Source organism: Drosophila santomea, chromosome 3R, assembly GCF_016746245.2.
Source record: "Drosophila santomea strain STO CAGO 1482 chromosome 3R, Prin_Dsan_1.1, whole genome shotgun sequence".
NCBI lineage: Eukaryota > Metazoa > Arthropoda > Insecta > Diptera > Drosophilidae > Drosophila > Drosophila santomea.
The window spans coordinates 23,875,587-23,897,597 of record NC_053019.2 but is presented as its reverse complement, the minus strand read 5'-3'; the positions used below and the strand labels follow the sequence as shown (position 1 = coordinate 23,897,597).

Sequence of the window (22,011 nt, the reverse complement as noted above, 5' to 3'; positions counted from 1 at the left end):
AGGGGACTTCCTGCAAATGATCCCGAGGCCACATAAATTCATTCTTTATGAAACCCAAGCATGCCAGATTGAAAGGGGTGTTGACAAATCCTGGGGCCCCCCAAAGCCTGACCTGCGGCACTTCATAAAACGTAATCCGACTGCCAGGGCCCGCTTATGACAAACATAATCATTAAGCCATTATTATTATTACACTTATGGCGGTCGAGTTCCGCCACCCCGCACGCACATAAATTACTCGAGGATATTGTGGGTTGGTCCACCGTGCCAGCCCGAGCAATTCTCAATGATTTACGGTCCATATTCCGATTGCCGGCGAAAAAAGGATGGCAAAGGATGGAGCCGAAGGCGTCGCCGCCACTGCGTTTCCATCGATAAACAACTCAAAATGAAATGCAATTCCAAGGGAAAATGCAAAAAGGAAGCTCCTTTCTTTCTGGCTACCAGGAGCCAAGAGTCCGGCGACCGTCTGCGGCAGACCATCCTGCGTATCAAGTGTGTGCACAGCCTGACTTGTCCATCTATCTGTTTGTCGATATTGGAAATCCGATTTTATGGTTTTTTATTTCGTTTGACTATGCGCTGATTTTCAATTGCCATCGCACTCGCTCTGCGTTCACCCCGTTTTTACTCCGCTCATCATTTTAATAATAACTTTTGCCAGGGATGCAGGACCTTCTCGTTGAGGTCCTTGTTCCCTTTTCTTTTTATTGTTTTTTTTTTATATCCCAGTACGGCAAATTGTTTGTCTTTCATTCTTCACGACCACTTGATCTCGTTCCCTGCGCTCCGAGTCTTATTTTTGATTTTATGAAATATTTATGTCTGGCTTTGGTCAGCAGGGAAATTGATTTTTCCTACCACCTCTGGGGTCTCCACTTTCCCCCATTTCCACTTCGCCTGTCACGTACATGTCCTGCGACAGCCTGTTGAGAAACAATTACAGTTACGCCCGTCGTCCAAAAAGGACTACGCCCCTGCGTCCGCCGTGCGAAACAGGTGTTGACATGTGTCGCGGCAAACGAATTAATAAATATTTTATCATTTGTATAAACACAACATTTCATTAATTTTTATATATTTGTATTTGTGACCGCCGGCATGCGCGCGTATCCTTTTGTCCGTGACTATGCATATTCTTCTTAATTAATCGGCCGTGTCGCGTAGTCCTTTGTGTAAAATTATTGGTAAATGCAGCCGGCAATTAAATACTTAATGCCAAAGTGCAGAGTTAAACAGCCGCAGCGCAGCGTGGCGCAGCAGAAAAACCAGAAACCAGAGGCATTGTCAACATCATCATCATCAACAACAAAGGCAGCAGCACCAGAATCGCCATTATCGTTATATTAATGGAGTGCCGCTCCAAAAAGATGGCCATAATAATAATAGTAATGAAAATAATAATAATGATAATGATAAAAACGATAATGTGGACAATCCCTTTTTGCATATTTTCAGTATTTATTATCAAATGCTTTCAATTGGGTTTCAACCAATTAATTTTCATAATGACCACACAGCCGCCGTGCTTCAAGAGCGACATGCAATTTCAATAATTTTAATTAACCTATAGACAGTGCTTAATGTGCCTGTAAATAAATTAATGTGTCAGTCGTCGGCACAATGCCGTAATGCCGCTTAACTTGTTAATCCCTGCAATCCCGAATCCTAAATGCCTGAAACGACATTAGCCACTTTGACACTTTTACTCACTGTTCTTGTCACTCAGTTACTTCTACTTTTATTCAGACCTGCATATTAAAAACATCATTTTTCATTTCCCCCAAAAAAAAATGGGTGGTATGTAGGGTGGAGTGGGGTGGGGTGTCGAGTAGTTGGCAGTGGGTGAAGGTCGCACGCACATGACGACAGTCATCAGTCAGTTGGTTAACGCGCTGTGGCCCGCTTTTGGCCCGCTTTTGGCCCACTCTATGCGTTTAAGTGCTTGTTTGAGGTTTACTCGCAGTGTGACCATAATCTGCCACAGACACTTACACACAGAGCGAGACGTCAGCAGATAAATAAACAAGGACAACATGAACAAGGACAAGGACAGACAATCGGCACAAGACAGAGACGGGGCGAGTGGATATAAACGATGTCCTGGCATAGCCTGATTAATGATGTTGCGACAATAATTAATTATATGCCTGCATCGGGGGAGTGAATGGCTTGGGTGTGCTGTAAAATGTGTAGTGATGTGGAGTGGGTTCAGTACAGGGTTTTAGTGTGGCCGATACCGCAAGTATTTCATTTCATTCGCGCAGCGTTTTACATGGCTGGTGAGCCACAAAAGCCACTAAATGTTGCCTAAGCAATTGCCTCGGTGGACAGTGGCGTGGGTGGGGGTTTTTGCCAGTGGTTCAACCTCAATATTTACCAAATTACGCTACTGCATATAATGGACCCCACAATGCTACCTTTCCTAATGGGAACAAGCATCTAAATTTAATCAACCAAAGAACTCTAAACCCCCTTCAGAATTTGTTTCCCTATCCTCCTACGTTCTAATGTGAGCTGCTAGCACGTCAAAATATATTAGAGTCGATTGTTATCGGACACTCCTTTAGCCACTCAAGTGCTGGCAAGGCTTTGGGGTAGCAATTAAAATGCAATTCAAGATATTTCTGCATATCCCTCGCCTCGAAAATTCTTCGTTCGTGTTTTTCGCGTTCATTGCCAGCGCGTTTTTCACCGTTCACCGTTTGCCAGTGTGTGAGTGCATGATTTAGACATTTCAATTTGCATGTGTTAACATGCAATGCAAAAAGGATTCGATTCTTATCGCTGCCACATGCCAGGAGCCAAAAAAAAAAAAAGAAAAAAAGAAGCACTGGCTGGCGGGAGCAGTGCCCGAGTCCTGTCTGTAGATCCCAGGAACTGTTGGCCAATACAGAAAGCACTTTTCTCCACTTTCCTTACTTCAGTTGGAGTCGAGGTTTATAATGGCGCAACTTCTATCGCATGCGATGTGCAGCACACTCCCACATACTCAAACAATCATACATATATATGTATGTATGTACATATATGTACTTTTCGCTTTCCATACCTCTCCGCAAATGTGGAAATTTGAATATCCTGCGGTAATTTCCACTATTTTTAGTACTTTGTTGCCCTTTTGAACTGTCATTACTGCGGCTTGCGGAGTTGAGTGAGGAAAAAGCTAGAAGGAGTTGTCGCAAGGGGTTAAGTGACTGCCTGCTGGGTTTTTCGGGGTGGCGCATCTTGTGTGCCATTCACGAGTTCTTTCGCCCTTCCGTTTTCCGCTTTTCCGCTTTTCCTTGTGCCCAGGCCCCCACAATCCTTTATTTGCATGCGAGTTGAGTTACTTTTTATGGATTCCTGCATAAGCGGTTGGGTTACTAACAAAAAATACAGCGACCATTTATATATATATATATATATATATATAGATATATATATGCGGCCAAACTTGGCAAACTCACACAACTTTGATGGGGATTTTTGATTACTTCTCAAATGGCTTCCAGCTCCATCAAGTGCCCCAGCACTCACTCCTCTTACACCCTAATGCGCAATTAGAGCGCCATTCGTTGATTGAGAAATTAGCCAAGTTTGAGCTGCGTCCGTCAAAAGACCGTTTTCGGCGTGGCCGAAAGGACTTATGTGGCATTAAAACGGTGAGAAGCCATTCTTCATTATGCTGGCCGAAAGCGGACGACTGCCAACGACTGCGGACGTGGTCATTGCGTGAGCCTCCATTTTGGCCACTTTCCCAAGCATATTTCTGTGTGCGTGACAATTGTCCGTAGTTGGTGCAAAAACTTGGAACTCACATCCAGCGCTGGGTGCTGTTCAGCATGCCAAATATGATGTCTTAAAGTAGAAAAGTACTAATTTTTAAAGAATTAGTCTGAATTTATCACGAAGCAATGATATAAATTACAAGCATTGTATAGTAAGAACTAATTTAAATTCAGATGCCACTTTCAAAATCAAGCATTACATTTTTGCGCTGTGTATTTACCCATCCACTTTCTCGCCATTTCCTAATCAAGTTGCGCCTTGGAGTTTCGGGAAAATTGACCAGCTCGACTCGGGCGATTTCCACTAGCACATTAACCCCGAATCGGTTAAAACGCAGCGAGAGCCCCACAAAATTGGCACGTTAAAAGCGTCTATAAAATGCATGTGTAAACAAGCCCCGAACTCGTGTCCAATTATGGCCAGCACACACGGATTGGGGGGCAGTAGCTGGAATGGGCAGCTCTAGGAAAACGGCGCTTGGGCGAGATGATGGCGATGAGGGGCGAAAGCCGAATGCCGAAAGCAAACTTTTATCTAAACAAACAGCTCGTTTGGGCCAGGCCAAAATGGACGGCAGTTCCAGTGGCGGAGAAGCGAGGCGCGGCATGCTAAAAATAAATGAAGACATTAGCGACGCTCAAATGACATGTTATCGACTTTGAGGGCCAGCGGGCCAAGCGATGGCGGACACCGCAATTACCGTTAGCAACTCACACACACATGGCCCTGTGTGTGTTAACCTGGATCATAAATAAAGAGCTATAATGGAGGTAACCTTTTGGGGGCAAAAAATAAAAGACAAAGAGAGAGGGAGAGAGGGAGAGTGAGTGAGAACAACGCGGCTGTGACTGCATTTGCCTTTCAGCTTTTTTAAGCGCGCTTCAGATTCTTGCGAATGATATAGGAACATGCAAACTTCCGGCGGAAGTGCAGGCGCGCGACAGAGACGGAAGACCATTTCCCCCGTACTCCCAAATACATGGACACGAAAAACCCATTAACACACACATACGAGTGCATACACACACGCACACACACACACACTCACACATACTTCGTTTTTGGGTAGCCGTTTTTTATGTGTTTGCGATAAATTCTCATTTCGCCGAGCTGCGCTTTTTCGCCGCAATCAGTTGGGTGGAAGCAACATAAATATTTTACCATCCAGCCAGACTGACAGACAACCAGGCAAACGGCAAACAGCCCAACTGGCGTGCAGGCAAAGGGTCCAAGGATCAAGGGAAAGGACATTGGACAGGACATGCTCGAAGGCGGTGGCGATGGCGATGGCGATGCCGATGGCGAAAAGGCCACCACATAAAGTTACAAAAGTTGCGGCATTTTCAAAATGCAAATTACCATGTGCGAGTTCTTTGGACGCCTTACCCCATAACCCCTTATCCCCTCTGCGCCCTTAACCCCACCCCCCCTCGACACCACGCTGGCACTCAATCAAGCCACTCGAGCCCATCAATTAAAGGTCATTTACATGTCAATGCAGCGACTGGCGGCCAGCAGCAAATAACGAGAACAACAGCAACAAACCGCAAAGTTTTACGCCCAGCACAAGTTCTCTGTAATTGAAGCATTTTAGCCCACGTCATTCCACAGATTTGTGTGGCCAACTGAAAACGGGCGTGATTACTCAAAAGAATGGGGTTTAAAAGAATAGAAACCAAGGTGTCTAGACATCATTAGTATATATGTAAGTTGTGCTTTGTAAAGAAGTCTTTATACTTACTTTAAAGCGAAGCATTTGATGTGTGATTTAAAGAAGACCCCCTTTTGCCAACGCCTCTGTTCGCTGACCCTTGCATGTTTATGGCCCCCCATTAAAAGCCATGCTCCTTTGGCTGGGTGCAAAAGACTTTTGTTACGAAATTGCATTTGCTGTTGCCAAATACTTGGCAGTTTGTAATTTTAACTGCGTTGCAATTTGTTAAGTGCAATGGCCATTGTGTTTATTTTCGAGAATTTAAATACAGACCCATGGTGTAGCTACAAAAATAAAGTTATTAAACTCACGAAAAGGATTGCACAACAAAAATTTCCTAATGGAATTATATGTATGTTTTTGTTATCCAGTGAAATTAATTTTAAGCCGCTTTAATATCAACAGAACTAACACGCAAACGCATATCGACCGCTAACGCACAAACTGAGGCCAACAAACGGGCCTTTGTTTCGTCAACATCATAATGTCGCCCGCTGTGCTGCTTCCGCGACAGCGGCTAAAAGTTCCTTTACCCCTTCCCCCTACCCACCCTCCTTTTGGCCAAGACCACCCGGCCAGCAAACAGCAGCAAACAAAACGCCCAACACCACCCACTCACTCGCTCACTGAGACACCACAGAGTGTACAACCCTGATTTGCATTTTCGACATTGTTTGGCCCGATGATGAGTGCCACGCCTCCGCCGCGTCTCTGATGGAACCCATTACCATCCCATTCCGCACTTGGCATCGACGGCAATTTATGTGTTGCATTGTTTATGACAGATTTATCGCAAGTTAATGACATGCGACCGCTGATTTATGTAGCCAACACAAATATGCCAACGAAATGACGCGAAGCTGACAGACGAACGCACACTGAACGCCATTTTCGAATGGCATCTGATGGGCAAGGATCTGCCAGATACTTAAAGGCACTAATGAGCACACCTCCGCGGATCGAATGGGAATATATGGAATATATATGTATATATGGAATATATTCCATTCGATCCGCTCTATTGGATGAGTGCTGCAAAAACTGCAAGTGAAATCAGAACGCCGCGTGGAGTGATTATTTTCACATTAACACAACTGCATTTCTTTTTCTCTTTCGGCTTTTCAACTTCCTTGAAAGGGGTATTTAACGTACATGATATGTATTGGCTACCTCAGAATATAATTAAATTCTGAATTAACGTTCTCGAAATGATGAAGTATTTTGGGCATATGATGTTGCTATCCTACTTGACTCCCTATTATATGATATTATATGATCTGTTGACATAACATAATCACTTTTCAGTCAGCAGTTAATATAATATAAAAGAGCATTGTTTTTTTTGTATAAATAAAATTTAAAGATTTTCTTTTGGGGCAATTTTTGTAAGAGTATTTGAAGGGCGCCCTATCGAGTTTGCAAGTTTCCATCGTGCAATTTCTTTTCCTTCTGTTGGCTGGGCGCTGTAATTTTAATAATGAGAAATTGTCAGCGCATAAAATGAAGTCCAGACAACGGCAGCTGACACAACAACCCACAGTAGTGGACCTTACTGAAAAGCATCCGATTCGCAGGCTGCCGCCACTTTTAATTTAAAGCTGTTGTTGAGATGCTCGTATATAATAATAAGTGCCCGTCGCTCTTCTTCTTGTGTAAACTTCCTTTCTGGTCCCTGACATGCAAATATTTATATGCCAGCGTTGAACTTTGTTGATTACAAAAAAGAAAAGCGGAACGGAAAGGAACACGAAGAACGGAACAACAAAAGTGAAAAGATTTTTTTTATCCTTCAGATAGGTTTTTCTTTTTCCCCAGTTGGCTGAGTGATTTTTTTCGTTTTCGGGAAGTAGGTTAAGAGAAAACACGAATTTTTTTCAAGGCTTTCGCTTGCTTTCCTTTGTACGAATAAGTTTATTTGGCCAAAGGTCAAGTGTAATACAGTCGAGAGTGATGTACTCGTATACATTCTACACTTTGTACTATACATACATACGGTTATATATCTGCACGATCCTTTGCGTGCTGTGAGAAATGGCCTATCCAATTCGGGGCTCCGGTTTTTTGAGGTCAGTCATATATTTCAATTAGAGTTGAACATGCAAAGCATAAAGAATAAAATTCCAGCGGCATGAAGTCAAACATTCTCCGCTTTTACTCAGTTTTTACCACGTTTTTTGTTTTTTTGGCTTTTGTGAAATCCGAATCCCAGAGAACAGAAACCCATCGTGTGGTAATGCTAATAAAAGATGATTTATGCGTGTGGAAAATGAAGCACATATTCTCGTGCAACTTCCCAGAGAACTTTGTTGTGGTTAATGCGTGCGACTCGCTTCCTACTGCCCCAACAAGCGGCAAGCGGCAAAAACATGGCCATATCGACTTTCCAGTCGTCGAAGAAGTAGAAGTAGAAGACGGTAATTAACACGCTGCACAACAGCAACCACAACTCAAAACACCTAGAACGTCAGCAGCTAGAACAAAGCATAAATCTACTTTCCTGGTTCAATGCTCCGGCTGCGGTGGGCAAACGTGATTAGAAAAAGTAAGACCCAATGCGAGGGAGCCACTGCACGAGAACTAGTTTTCTTTTTTACCATACCTTTAGCATAATGGGAAATCGAAGCCGCAACAAACGGTAAAAAAGAAAGGAAGAAGGAAAAGCAGCCGCAACGGCATAAAGAACTTCGGCTAACCATGTTGCCTAGAATTGGTAAAAGGCAGGCGAGGAAGCTTAGAAAGTGCTGTGGAAACCAAAGCAGGGCAATGAATCGTTTCGGCCACATTTAAAAGGCTTTTTCAAACTCAGCACAGCAGACTGACTGGTTGGCTAAGTGCAGTCGAGCGCGAATTATGCCCATGAAACATGTGTTGTAAAAGATACAGATACAGATACAGAGGGAGTTGCAAATTGCAATTGAAGTAATTACAAATGCACAACCATTCGGCGGCATTCTACATTCTACATACTAAAATGTGCCAAACAAAGGCTGCAAATTGCTGAAAAACTCATACAAAAGAAGAGTTGCATGAATGAAAGACCCAAATGCATACACAAATAAATTAGCAACTAAACAAAAAACAAAAGGCGAGCTCCAGCAGCTGCTGCGATGTAATTATGTAAAAATGGAGGGCGCATGCATCCACATGAGATATGCATGTACATATACATGCTGCACATGTTTGTTGTTTGCAGTTCGCTTGGCAATGTGGCAGCGTGGCAACACATTTGCACATTTCATTATTTAACAAAAAGATGGCAGGGCAGGGCAATAAAAATGCTGCCTGCAGCATCACTTCTATTAACATCCATTGAGAGCTGGCCGCCCTAAGCAGGCCTCATTATGCAAACATGCACTGAAAAGCTAGAGCTTTAGAGCTCCCCAGCCCATGTCTATTAAAATTAAAATGCGCTCGCCTCCTTTTTTTTATAATCTTTCATTCGTAAAGAGTAAGAGAACCGAAATTGCCACACAAACGTGAAAAGGAGGAAAGGAGGCAGGGGAAACCGGTCTGCCACTTCAGTGATTTTCAATATGAAAATGCAACCAGACACAGCTGACTGACAGACAGACAGATAGACGGTCGAAATGGGGGAGTTTGGGGTGGCATGAATGCATGTTACCGCATGCTTGGATGAATACGAATGCAGCAGCATTATGTGGCAACAGTCAGGGATTGCGGTTTTCAGCCTATGCAAATTAGCAGATATACATATAGCTGCCATAAACGCGGTGCAAGCGGATAGTAGATAACAAACTGCTTGCATTTATCGCAGCCATTTAAGAAACTTATCGGACAGATAATGGGTTTTAAAGACTTGTCAACACAGAAACAAATAGTTTATAAATAACTTATAAATTTCCTTTGAAGAAAATAATAGCATGAATATAAGCCATTTGTGACAGTAATCTCTTTTAGTTGAAGGAAGAAAAAAAGGATTAGTTCACGATACGATAACTATATATTGATTGTTTTAGCTGTGCATCTGCTCAATTCATCGAAACAGCTGTCGATCCATAAGAAATTTAAATTGGCTAAGGTGCTGAGGTGGCGAAGAAAATGTTTCGATAATCTGTGCTAAACATGCCATGTAAAATAATGAAGAAAATCGAAAGATTAGTCCGAAGCAAAGAGGATGGAAAGTCAAATAAATATTTGAGAAAATACAGCACACATATTTGGTATTCATTCAATTTTGGGCTCGAATCCCTTAACCCCGGAACCGAAAAAGGCAATTGAATTAGAAATTCCTGAGAAGTTGTCAGTTTAGATAACTGGCAATTTGTATGCGGCGAGCAATTAGAGAATTTTGGGCCTCAAAATAAAATAACAAAATAACAGACACACACACACACACGAATGCGACAGACAGGCGGAGATGAGCTGATGAATTTAGTCAGCAGGAGCTGGCCATGCATATAAAATAAACAAAGAAATACAAAGGATGCTTCCTTATTTATGGTTGAGTCCCAGAAATATATTCAAATATGCAGATTTGCCAAGTTTATATCCCCATACCCCCCTGGCCCTGCTGCCTTTTTTCACATGGCAGACGGCAGGCAGGAAATAACCGAATTACAGAACACGACCTTTCCCATTTCGACCCGGGTGAACTTTGTCATTTATTTGCAATCTGGGCTTAGTTCTTAATTATTTTCTTGAAACTGTTTCGTATTGCCCAACCAGAATGCTTTTTCGATTTCATTCGATTGGCCCGAAATGCAGAGCAAACTGAATAAAATTGAATAAAATTGAATAAAATTATTGTAAAAGTTTGAATGAATATTCTTTTCAAAGGGTATTTTTTTCGTATTCCAGTCACATTGCCCATTGCGAGTGATTCATGTCAAGTTGCAGCAGCACTCAGTCAACGTAATCCTTTGGCCGTCTCTTGTCTGCATTATACGCTCTTGACTTGCAAATTGTTTGCGGTTATGGCTGCATTGCAAATTCTAAGTAACAGCCAGCTTAATTAAATTAAGCATACACATCCAGCCACGCCCTTAAGCGGCTGCAACGTGGGCGACATCGCTCATGAATAGGCATTACGTATGCGTTGAAATTTAAGTGGCTCACACACACACACACTCACACACACACACACGTGTCGTGTGCACACCGAACACACACTTGAAGGCACACATGGACACGGCTTGTTTGCCACTTGTGCGTATGTATGACATAATTAGTGTCATAATGACACACCCCCATGTATGTATGCCACTTGTCTAGCAGGCTAAAAGTTGAAAAGTCTCTGAAGAAATGGCCCCACCACACCAGTCATTTGGAATGCTAATAAGATGCCCTACTCTTTCACCTACACACATCCTCTTGTCTGCGACCTCTCAGCTAATTTGCATATTTTTCACGCTTTTTCTTGCAGTAAATTACTTAAAAATACATTAAAAATGTTCAACCGGCTGCAGCTGCATCTGTAGTGGTCGCCAGGATACAAGGATAACACTTCAACCTTTCTCCAACCCACAAGGACAATTCTGAGCAAGGTAGGTAAAAATAAATATTAATTCTGCCTTCACCGCGCTACTTGTAAATATTCATTATATATTGTAAAATTAATATCCGGCCAACATAGGGGGTAAATAGCCCCTCTTTATTTATATATCATTAAATATTATATTATTCAATTTGAGCACCGTTTTCATTTAACCTTTTTGTTTTGTTGTGGTTTTGTGTGTAATTGAGCATAAAGCGAACTACAAATATAAATAAATTGCATTAAATAAATATGGGGTTGCCGTAGAAAATAGACAAAGGCAACAAAAATAAAAACGGAAATGAAAACCGCAATTATTTTCATAAATGTGCAGCACATTGCCAAAAAGAGCGCACAACACTTCTAAATTTTCTGCATTTTTTCCCGAAGAGTTCATAACTCTTTACACTCACTGTCAGGCGCACAACCAAACACACACACACCCACTAACACACCCACACTTGGCACTTGTTGTTACTTTTTTATTGCCACCTCTTGCCACACCATCTCCTTCGCTCTTTTTGCGAAATGCAAAATGCGAAAATGCATTGTGACAGCCATTTTTTTTTAAATGTCAACCGGAGGAACACGAAAAAATATACGTATACGCCACAAACACTTTGTCGCCGCTGTGTTGCATAAGGAAAAACACTTTTAAAACATTTTCAGTGCCACTTTTATGGGCGTCTAAAAACAAACGGAACGAATAGAACAAAAAAATGGCTGAAAGGCTTAACGCCGCGGCGGCCACTATTAATGTACTTCTGTTCTTTTCTTTTGCCACTAGATGTGGAAGCGTGAAAAGGTCCTTAAAGTATAGAGAAATCCTGTCACGCACGACACTTGGTATTTTTCAGTACAACATAAGCTTACATTTACAAATATCATATTATTTGTATCACAACACGCCTCACGAGTTCATCGTTTAAAGGCCATCCGCAGCTGCATTGCCACAAAAAAAAAAAAAAAAAAATGGTCGCAGAGAAACACCTTGCCCCAAGCAGTATGCAACACTCTGGCAATACATATAAGCTATCTCAGATATATTTTGCAGCTTAGCTGCAAAAGCCCTGTTTTTTTTATATGCCACATGTAGTGCAGTAGCTCTCCGAGTTGGTGGACAAATTATGCGTTAAGAGTGCATCCCTGCGGCTTAAAAAGAGCTGAAGAATTTAATTAAATTTTGACAGAGTTAGAAGAGGTCATGAAAAAACCCAGCTGACCAGGCGAGCTGCGTTTAAGCCGAGCACTGACAAGCCAGAGAAGGAAAAAAAAATTGGTGAAAAATGTTTAAATTTCGCGCATGGTTTTCAATTTGACGCGCTGCTAGAAAATACGAGCTATAGAGCCCACTTAATTGCTTTTCGCTAGGCAACGGCAACGGCTGCTGACCGCAAATTAAAATAAAAGCGTGGGCCAAAACACACGAAGGCCAATGGCGTATTTGGCCCAGCTGAAGAATAAGCAAAGCGGCTATACAAAATTTAAATTGCATTGCCAGTCCGTCCGTTTTGACCATCGTTTTGACCCACCAAATGCGGCGGCAGCGACCACGTGGCGAAAGGACAAACACAATGTGCACGGCTTATTTGACTTTATGCAAATTGATTGCATAAATAATTTATGATTAAGGATCGAGCAATAATTTGCCAATTTAAATGCACAATTAGTTTAATTGATGCGCTGTCACACGCCCACCAATTTCAAAAATACGAAATAAACAGAAAAAAAAGAAATGGAAAAAAATCTACAGAAAACACACAAGCGTCAAATATGCAGCTGCAATCCGAGCGAAACAAACTCGACGGCTATGTATTTGACAAATAAATAATAAAATGTTTATTTCCATTTCGAAAATGTTGCCATTTTGCCATGTTGACAGTCCGGCCAGTACATAATTATGCAAAATTCAACGCCAGCCCAAAATAAATAAATAAAATAAAGTTTCAAACAAGCGACTGCAATTAAAATTAAAAATTAACAAAATATTTTTGCCAGCATAATCGCACGCACACGCTCAGACACAAAATTAACACCCGCACATGGATGGCATCGAGTTAAAGCTCATTAAATTTGCATTTGCATATGAAATGCATAGTTTCAACACCTCGCATGCCCGCCCCGTCCCAAAAATTCCATCTTCATCCGCCCTTCTTAGCCAGAAAATATATATTCTAACGAAAAACCAATTAATGCAGCCAAGCGGATGGGGCTGCTCCTGGTGATGTTGGTCCTGCAACTGAAATATTTTGTATGTGTGGCGCAGCCCATTGCGAAAATATGTAAATGTACAAATTTCATGTGAATTACCATCAAATTATTTTTTGGTTCGGTATTCACGGGAATGACGCCAACAATTATGCAAAATATTTGTGTGCTTATGGCAGCTGCTGTTTTGAAATATTAAAATATAATTAAGGGGTTATTACCAGACGGAACTACTCGTAATTAATTTCAGCTTATTCTTAAAAGTTTTAGTACAGCAAAGTGTGAGGTAATACACCACATAGCACCTGATTTTACAAACACTCACTGTTCCACTATCTGTGCAGCCATCAGCACTTCTTACTCACTCAGTTTTTCATGCACTTTCCACTGAGTCCTCATGGAACGTTCATTAAGTTCGAGTGTTGGTCACAAACGTTGCGCATAAAGTGCACTTTACGAATTCGCGCATTTTTATGACAAGATTTCAGCTTTTCATTTTCATTTGAAACCAAAAGGCCAGGAAACCCTGCACCCCCCCTCCCCATCTATTAAGGCTGTAACGAAATTTTTATTTACTTTCTTTTATTTGTACTTTGATTTAATGGCCATAAAAATGCGGGGCGAAGGAGCCAAGTGAACGCGCGTGCATAAAAATCACAAGGCACGCTGTGAATTTTAATACAACGCTGCGTATACGTAATGATTTCACTTCGGTCGTCGCCATTTTGATTTTCATTTCACCAACAACTGTTGTTGTTCTTCTTCTTCTTCTGGTTGTTGTTTTTGTTGTAGTTGCTATAGCTGGTGACTTTAAATCTCCCTTTTTTTAACTCTGCAATTGAAACATGAAATTGCATTTATTGTGCGGCAACAATGCAAACAGGGAGCACTGAATACTGACAGAGTCCTGGAAAATAGCCTTGTGACACCCAAAAAGTAGGCAGAGATTTTTGATTTATCTCCACAACGCCACACACACACACCGAATATGTGAGTGTGTGTGAATGAGTGGTGCATCGGCATATATATGAATACTTATGTACATAAATTGAAATGAAGTGCCAGGCACTTTTGTGACCATTTCAGAGATTTTAATCTTTATTTATAGCCATTGCGGCCGGCATTGTCCTGGGGGCACATCCTGCATTTTCGCGGCTATTGGTAAATTTATGTTAAGCAGCATCCGCACTCTCAGTAAATTTTGTTGATAAATGTTAATGTCTCTATAAACGCGTGTGAAGCATACAATACATATATATATATCAACATAAATGTCCATTTTAAATGTTAATCAAAGCGAGGCCAAAATCTATCATTGTTTATACATATTTAATGCCTAGCCCCAGAGGCCAAAAGTCCAACGAAAAAACTCCAATCTAACCATATATATATATATCGTAACAATAAAAACCCAAATCAGAATGGGGACAAAAAGTGCCAAAATCGTATGGTTTTCGGCCGACAATGAAGGGCAATCAATACTTTTTTTCTGGTCACTGCAAAACCAAGTCGGACATTCATCGGATGTGGTGACGGTTTGCCTGTCCGTCTGTCCGCCTGTCTATGTGCAGTCGTTGCATAAAGCAATCAGTGCAAATATACACACAAAACAGTGCTCTTACAAATAAATATTGCATTGGGATTAAGTCCGTCACAGATAACTCCATTCGCATGGCATGATTTTACTCATTTTTTTCCATTTGTGTCCCAAATTCGGATGCGTCACGCGGAAATATGTTTTGGTTTTGACTACAGCTTTTTTTAGGGCAAGTGCAGAAAAATGAACGGGTTCTCTTAAAAAGTAATGAGCGTTGTAATAAATTAAATCCTTCCTCACGTGTTTACATGCGTATTTATTTAAACATCTCAATGATTCTTTCATAGAAAGAAGCTAAGAACAATTGGCACCACCAGCTAAAGTGTCTTAATTATCGCAGCTACAACTTTAGGTCCACCAACTGCGCTGGCCAAAAAAGAAAATGACGGCCCCTATTGAACTAAAGCGAACAAACAACGCGACCAAAACGAAGCAATAACCGGAGCTTAAATGGCCAACAAACAGCAGGGTCTTGTGCGATTATTTATAACAAGCGCAAAATGTGCACAATTAGCGCTATATACGGCATCGGCCTATAAGTGGGGTACATTCGGCGGCCATAATCATGGCAAGCATGCCATTTAGGGCCACAGAACTTTAAACGTGACTCAAATTTCCAAAGGGGAGTTGGCAGTGCGGAGTTTTGGTTTTGTTTTGGCGACCGGCGAATTAAGCTGCATACAATAAAACAAAGCGAAAATTATGAGGACCAGCAGCCGTGGACAGGAACAGGAACAACAGCAAATAAATGGAGACGACAGGGCGAATAAATAGAAATCAAGAAAGCATAAAAATGCTCAGGGACCGAAAGACCGACCGGCAAAGTTTGAATGCAGCGAAAAATTAAGTAGTTGGTCGTATATTAAACCTGTCCTGGCCCGGCTCCCCAAAGAAACGAGATGCGCCTCCAACCTCATTGGTAATTGAAGTGTACACGTGCGTCCCCTGGCAATCGGACTTGGCCACATTGGGCGGATTGTCGTTGGGTTGGATGAGTTGGTTAGCTGCGTTGGATAGCTGGGTTTAAATAGGTTCGGGTTGCCCAGCATATTGCTGTATTATTTACAATATGAGGGCCTGCCACTTAGATACCCATACGTAACCATCGCATGGGCCCATAAAACGCTGTTTAAATGAACGCTGGCCAAGCGTGGAATGGACGACATTTCCATTTACGATGCCAGCGGCTCAAGGAGGTGAAGCCAAATTGAATGCGGACTGGGTGTCTATTATTTTATTTCTATTTCTGTTCCGCCGGCAGCCAGCAGCTAGCAGCCAGCAGCTAGCAGCCAGCAGCTAGCAGACAGTACAGTAAAGCAATGAGGAACAGAACCCATTCCACCCGACGTCGAGTTGTTTATTTATGTGATGGACTGTGCGTGTGTGGAAACTGCAGATAAATTTACTTAGCCGCCCGAGGAGAGCGCTCTAGTTGAGCAACTCCGTAGCTTAAGGAAATGACAAGTTGCAAGTGGAAGAGTGGACTTGGCCAGGGAGATTGATGGTGCTGGCATAATGAAGCGGGGCAGAGACGCTGAGATGTTCCAGCTATTGTCTTGCCACACAGCAAGAAACGCTGTGATCCTGGGATTTGAAATTTTATATAATAATTCATTTCACCTAGTTGTCATCTCTTCAAAAACCTAAAGCTTAAGATTAATATTTGGTAGTAGGAAAACTAAGGTATATATGGTTTTTGTGTGCATGCTCTTGAGCTTGTTTGCAGTGCGTCATCGCCTGGCGAGTGGAAATCAATTTACGTTAAATGTTTGCCCATCCACCGAATCTAAACATGGCCGGCCACATCAACCTGGGCTGACAGGATGTGCGCTAAGTGAGCCAAGGAGCCAGTGGAGTGATGGTCGGGCGGAGGAGCAGTGGAGGAGTGGAGGAGTGCAGGAGCGGAGCAGTCAGCCGCAAAGTATTCATTTGAGTGACTTTGGGCTAGATGCGAAGCACAGAGCCACAGAGCAAACAATCGACCACTGGCGCTTCTGCGTTTTCTGCCACGGCAAACAACTGGCTGTGCAGCAAAAACATCATCATCATCATCATCATCATCATCAACGTCATCAACATCATCACCATCAGCACGGTCTTATCGTCATCGACCTGGCCAACAAGAATGGGGCCTATTAAACTTGAATGCGTCACGCATGCTTGCTGGTCCTTCTGTTGCCCCAAGTGGTGCTCCTCCTGCACCGCCTTGCCCCACGTCCAATGCTCCACTGCCATTACCATGGGCTCAACAAGTTTTTGCATTTGTCTCGGGCACGAGCGCATTATGCTTAAAACTTTGCGCAAAACTTGGGACGACAACATGATTAACAGACAAATGACATTACAAAGCCTTTCACTTGGCGACTTCTCCTCACTTTGCCAAGAAAATGACAAAAAAAAAAACAGAAAAAAACAGAAAAAAAAACTGCAGCAGCAGCAGCGCCTTACTGCCTTTCTATTTCCCAGACAATGAGCTGGCTTTCAACGAGATCTGAAGAGGCAGTGGCCCTTTGCTGGGTTGGGATATATGCGGGAGTGTCGGGTCTCGGGTCGCGGGTCTCGGGTTGGAATGCGCAAATCAGGTCTTAACCCCTTTTCTTTCATCTGCTTAGCTGTCTGGCGTAACTTGAACTTTCAGTGAGCTGTGCAGCTGGCAAGAGTAATGAGTGAGCGAGTATCTTATGGATTTGGCATTGTCGCTGACTTTGAAGTTGGGTTTTTTGTTCACTTCACTTGCGCCTTCTCGCAAAAGTTGAGCTCTGCTGCTGATGCATTTACTAATAGAAATTTTAAATTTAAATGCCAGCATTTCTTACACTCATCCCGCCCATTGGCGGTTTGCACTTAACGCAAAGGCGTTACAGCATAAGCAGCTTCAAGATATTTTCAATTCACTGCTTCATTGCGGCACCAGCAGCACTTTCGTTTCACTCGTGCCCTCACTTCTGTTGCCTCTGGAATTTGGATGCGCTTCGGCTGAAATTCTGCAGAAGAGTAGGTAAGTGTAAGCCATAAATAATGAATGCGGACTTAATGTATTCATTCGAAGGATGTCTTAACCTTGCGAACCTTGCCAACCTTTGCTATGTTTGTGCATAATTAGCTCAGGAGCAGCAGCAGCTTGGGAGCAATTCCAAGAAGATGTTCAACATTTATCACTGGCTTTCACTAGAAGGCACACAGCAATATGTATTAATTGCAACTAGATATTTATGAATGGTTTCGCACAATGCCAGACTTGACATTTAACACTGTAAATTATATTGTTGAGACACTTGAATGTATTCGAATACATGCTCTCAGTTTTGTGCACTTTATGCTTTAAATAAATTCTAATATGCATTTATTTTGGAGATACTTCTTTTGTGGCTATAAAGCTTTTGCACACTTATACTCGTTTTTGTTTTCTGAATAATATTCTTCTGTTATGCACTTACTGAACTGCAATCGTTCATTTAATTGTATTGGAAAGAAAAGCAGTGCAACATTGCCAATCACACAATCACATATTGAACAGTTTCCAATTTTGCGATATTAAGACCCGCTTTGAGACTCTTCACATGCCGCCCCCTCCCCCCAATCCATCCCAGAAAAACATCTTAAGATGTGGAGTACACAGATGTTTACTTAAAGCTCCCGTTTGGCAATACATTGGCCCATCTGGTTGGCTATATAAACATGTCTCGGCTGCCGCCTGTTCACCAAAGTGTTGGAGGCGATGCCTGTAAAACCAGAAACATGGGGCCAAAAGACTTGCAAAAGTTTTTGGGGGAATTGAAATCCTTTGGCAAACAACCGAGCAGCCGCACACACACACACATATGCTATGTGTATATGTCTACACATACATACATTCGTATTGAAAATGGGGGAAAATGAAACATTGCCAGTGCAGTGGGATACAAAAACCGCACTTGGCCAGACTTTCGGTTTCCTAGCAGCTAGGGGCTAGGCGTTAGGAAATGGAAAATGGAAAATGGTCGAAGGACCCCGCCCTTTCTCCCCCTCTCCACCTCCTCGAGTGTACTTCACATGCTTGTACGAACTTTTCTGAAGCATTTGTAAGTTTTTAATAAGAAATTGTTAAACAACTTGTTCTGCTTTTTTTTTTTTTTTTTATATGTTTTGTTTTTGCTTCCCTTACTGCTCCTTAGAAGCTTTGGAGTGGCTGCTGCTGCTGCCGCTTGGCAGAAATTGTAGTAATTAGTCATGTTGATTGATGAACGGGCTCAATGTGTGTGTGTGTGTTACTCGTATTTCCTCTTGATATTACAAAAATTAATTTAAAGGGCGAACAATATGTCAACGCCATTTAAACACTTTGGCATTTGCCGTAATCCCGACAGTCGAGCATTAAGAAAACTTAACCATTAAATGTCTGGCTGGGTGGTTCCTGTGCAGGAGGCATCCGAAAGCCAATTTTCCAAGAGCAACCTGCGGGCGGTACGACTATTAAACATCGGTCTTGGATACCCACACACACACACCAACACTCATACCGAAGTGGGGTTTCCTCTCGGGAAGGCTTACATTGTGTACTCCTTGGGTGAGCAATAAAAATCCAAGGTGGAAGCGATGAGCTGCCTTCTCCAAAAGGAGCACCTAAACTCAAATTCTACCCACACAACCTCATTGTGCCATGCCTGCGGTTGTAATTTAGTGTGCCTAATGAATTTAGTACCGTTACATACCGGAAGTGAGCATGTGAGTGCAAAAATGCGCACTCAACTGGAATGTCTGTGAATCTTCATGGGTTCTCTGTCTGCGTGTGTGTGTGTGTGTGTGGGTTACTACGTGCTGGTATTGAGCTTTCCCCTCAGTATCCTTCATCCTGTGAGATGTGTGCGCTGTGTGTGTGAAAATGTGTGAAAAATCTGCGCTCTGGCAAAACTTCGTTAACCTTTATTAACGACACCGAGCGTCTAATTAAACAAGACAAAATTTTAAATCGAGCGTAACGCTTGCGCAGGTATGTGTGTTCATAATTTCCCAGCATGTGTGTGTATATGTGTATATGTGTGAGTTTGTGTGAAATGAGCAATTATTTTTAATTGCCTGGCGGGATTAAATTGGGTGCCAGAGCAGGATTCAATTAATTGGCACGGCCCCAAAAAGTTCAGCAAGCAAAGGCCACACTTCTAGCCTGATTGCCCAATGTAAATGTTGTTGCTCCATATTGAGTAGAAGGAACAGGAGAAGGTGGTTTCGCTCCGGGCAAGATGTCAACAAACCGGGGCACAATCCGCCCCAGATTAGATTGCATAAACAAAACGCGCTCGGGATATCAATTCGGATTGTAGGTGGTGCCTGGTTCCAGGTTCCAGGTTTCAGGTCGTTTCTGGATATTTACACGGCCAGCGTGGCATAAAAGCGAAAAGTAATTTTCCTAAGTGAATATAAATGTTTAAAATTTTGCCAAGAAAAGCAACACAATAGCCAGTTCGTACGGCAAACAGACTGGCTGACTTGGCCAAGGAAGAAATTTAAAAGGCAAAACACTGTGGGCCAAGGTAGTTTGGATCCACTCATTGGGTGAAAAGTTTAAAGCTTAAAGTTTAATGCCAAATTGAAGTTGGCCAGGACGAGGGATTCTTTGCCGTTGCAAAAACAAGGTGTCGAGTTCCAAAACTCCTGTGGCCCAAACAAAGCTTGTCTATTTTGCCATCTAATAGCTTAAGGGCAATATGCTCGATATCTACCATCTGATGGCCAACAAACACTTGGCCGACACAATGCCTTCAATTTGCAATAACTATTAGCATCAGCATTTAGCCATATTTCGATTTCCAAAGCAAATAACCTGTCTATCCATCTACCAATCTGTTCTCTCATCAGCAAACAGCAGCTGAAATGACCAACAGTTGCAGATTTTTCAGTTGCCCAGAAATTGATCAAATTTTGCGAGTTATCGAAGCTCAACTCAGATTGTGAAGTGGGAAGTCAAAAATCAATATAAGCTGCACAGCCAGGGGCCAACCCTTGGAAAATGTCCTAATTAATGAGGAAAAGTCACCAATTTGAAAATCAAATTACAGCGCGCATAATTAAATTGCCTTATCAAAATTTCATTCAAAAGCTTCTGGGGGGGTGTGATGGAAAAATACGAGACTTTTTTTTCTCCGCTTTCTTTGGCTAATGGGACAGTTGACAGTGAATGGAATATGGCCTAAAGTTGCCGATTTTAGGAGCGACAGCTAGAAAGCCAAAAAACTTTTAATTGAATTCCTTTCAAATTGTACGTAATGGACACAATTAAATTGTCACCATCAGATTGAGAGGACGTCAAGGAAGCAGCTGTGGGCTGAGCTGCTAGCTCAAGTTCTCGCCGAGCTTTGGCAAAAATCTCGTATTATGCAGCACTCGAGCGCATGACAAATTCATTAAATGCACAAAGACCGTAAAGTGCTCCACTATCCACATGGAGCAACAGGACGAAAGGATGTCGGTCGCCAGTCAACGGACGAAGAAATGAAGAGAGCGTTTTACAAAATTTTATACACTCCCTGACCGTAATTACACCACACACAGAGGTAGAGGGCAGCAGCCGGGATTACAGGGTATGGCGATTGCAGTCGGGAGACGGAGAACGGAGGACGGAAGATGGGGGAACAGTAGTTGGGCGTGGTTTCGAGGTGAGCCAACCATGAAATGCAACATGGCAGAGGAAGCGAACTCCGAGAGGCGAAAAGGATGTGTTCTCGTGCCATATTTATACACGAGTTGTGTTGCCACTAGGTTTCCTCGTCCGGTGCTTTGTGTGTGCCCAGGAGTCATCCTGTGATTTGCAGCCCCACAAAACGTTGGCATTTAAATTAATTTCATTTTTCGGCCTCTGCTCCTCTGCACACACACGGCGTATGCGTGATGCTAATGAAATATTTGGAACGGGCTGTCAAAAATTCTGACTCGCGCTTAATTAACCGTCCCGTGATTAAGCCGCATTCAAAGGACTCTACGCACCGACGTGCAATGAGCACATTTGCCAAATTTACTCCACTTTGGCAATGGCACAATGTTTGTATCCAGTTTTATTTCTCTTTCATACTCGTAGAATTACGTAAATGTTAATACCGCCTCCCAGTCGCAGCCTTTTCATTACATTTCGAGCATTTGCTGTTCTGACTGTCATTATGAGAATGACAAATGCGCTAAAGTTTTCTTCCTATTAATTACGGAGTGTGCACTAAAGGGAAAATCACCTTGAGTACGTTATAAAGGCTATAAACA

At 42.4% G+C, this 22,011-nt stretch overlaps 1 protein-coding gene across 1 annotated transcript in view; it reads left to right on the top strand.

The window, feature by feature from the left end:
* LOC120454273 (protein toll) overlaps nt 1–22,011 on the top strand; it is a 43,864-nt gene that overhangs the window by 17,094 nt on the left and 4,759 nt on the right. The window contains exon 2 of the mRNA XM_039639437.2: nt 10,869–10,989. The gene's annotated coding sequence lies outside the window, so the exon portion shown is untranslated. The remainder of the gene's footprint in view (nt 1–10,868; nt 10,990–22,011) is intronic.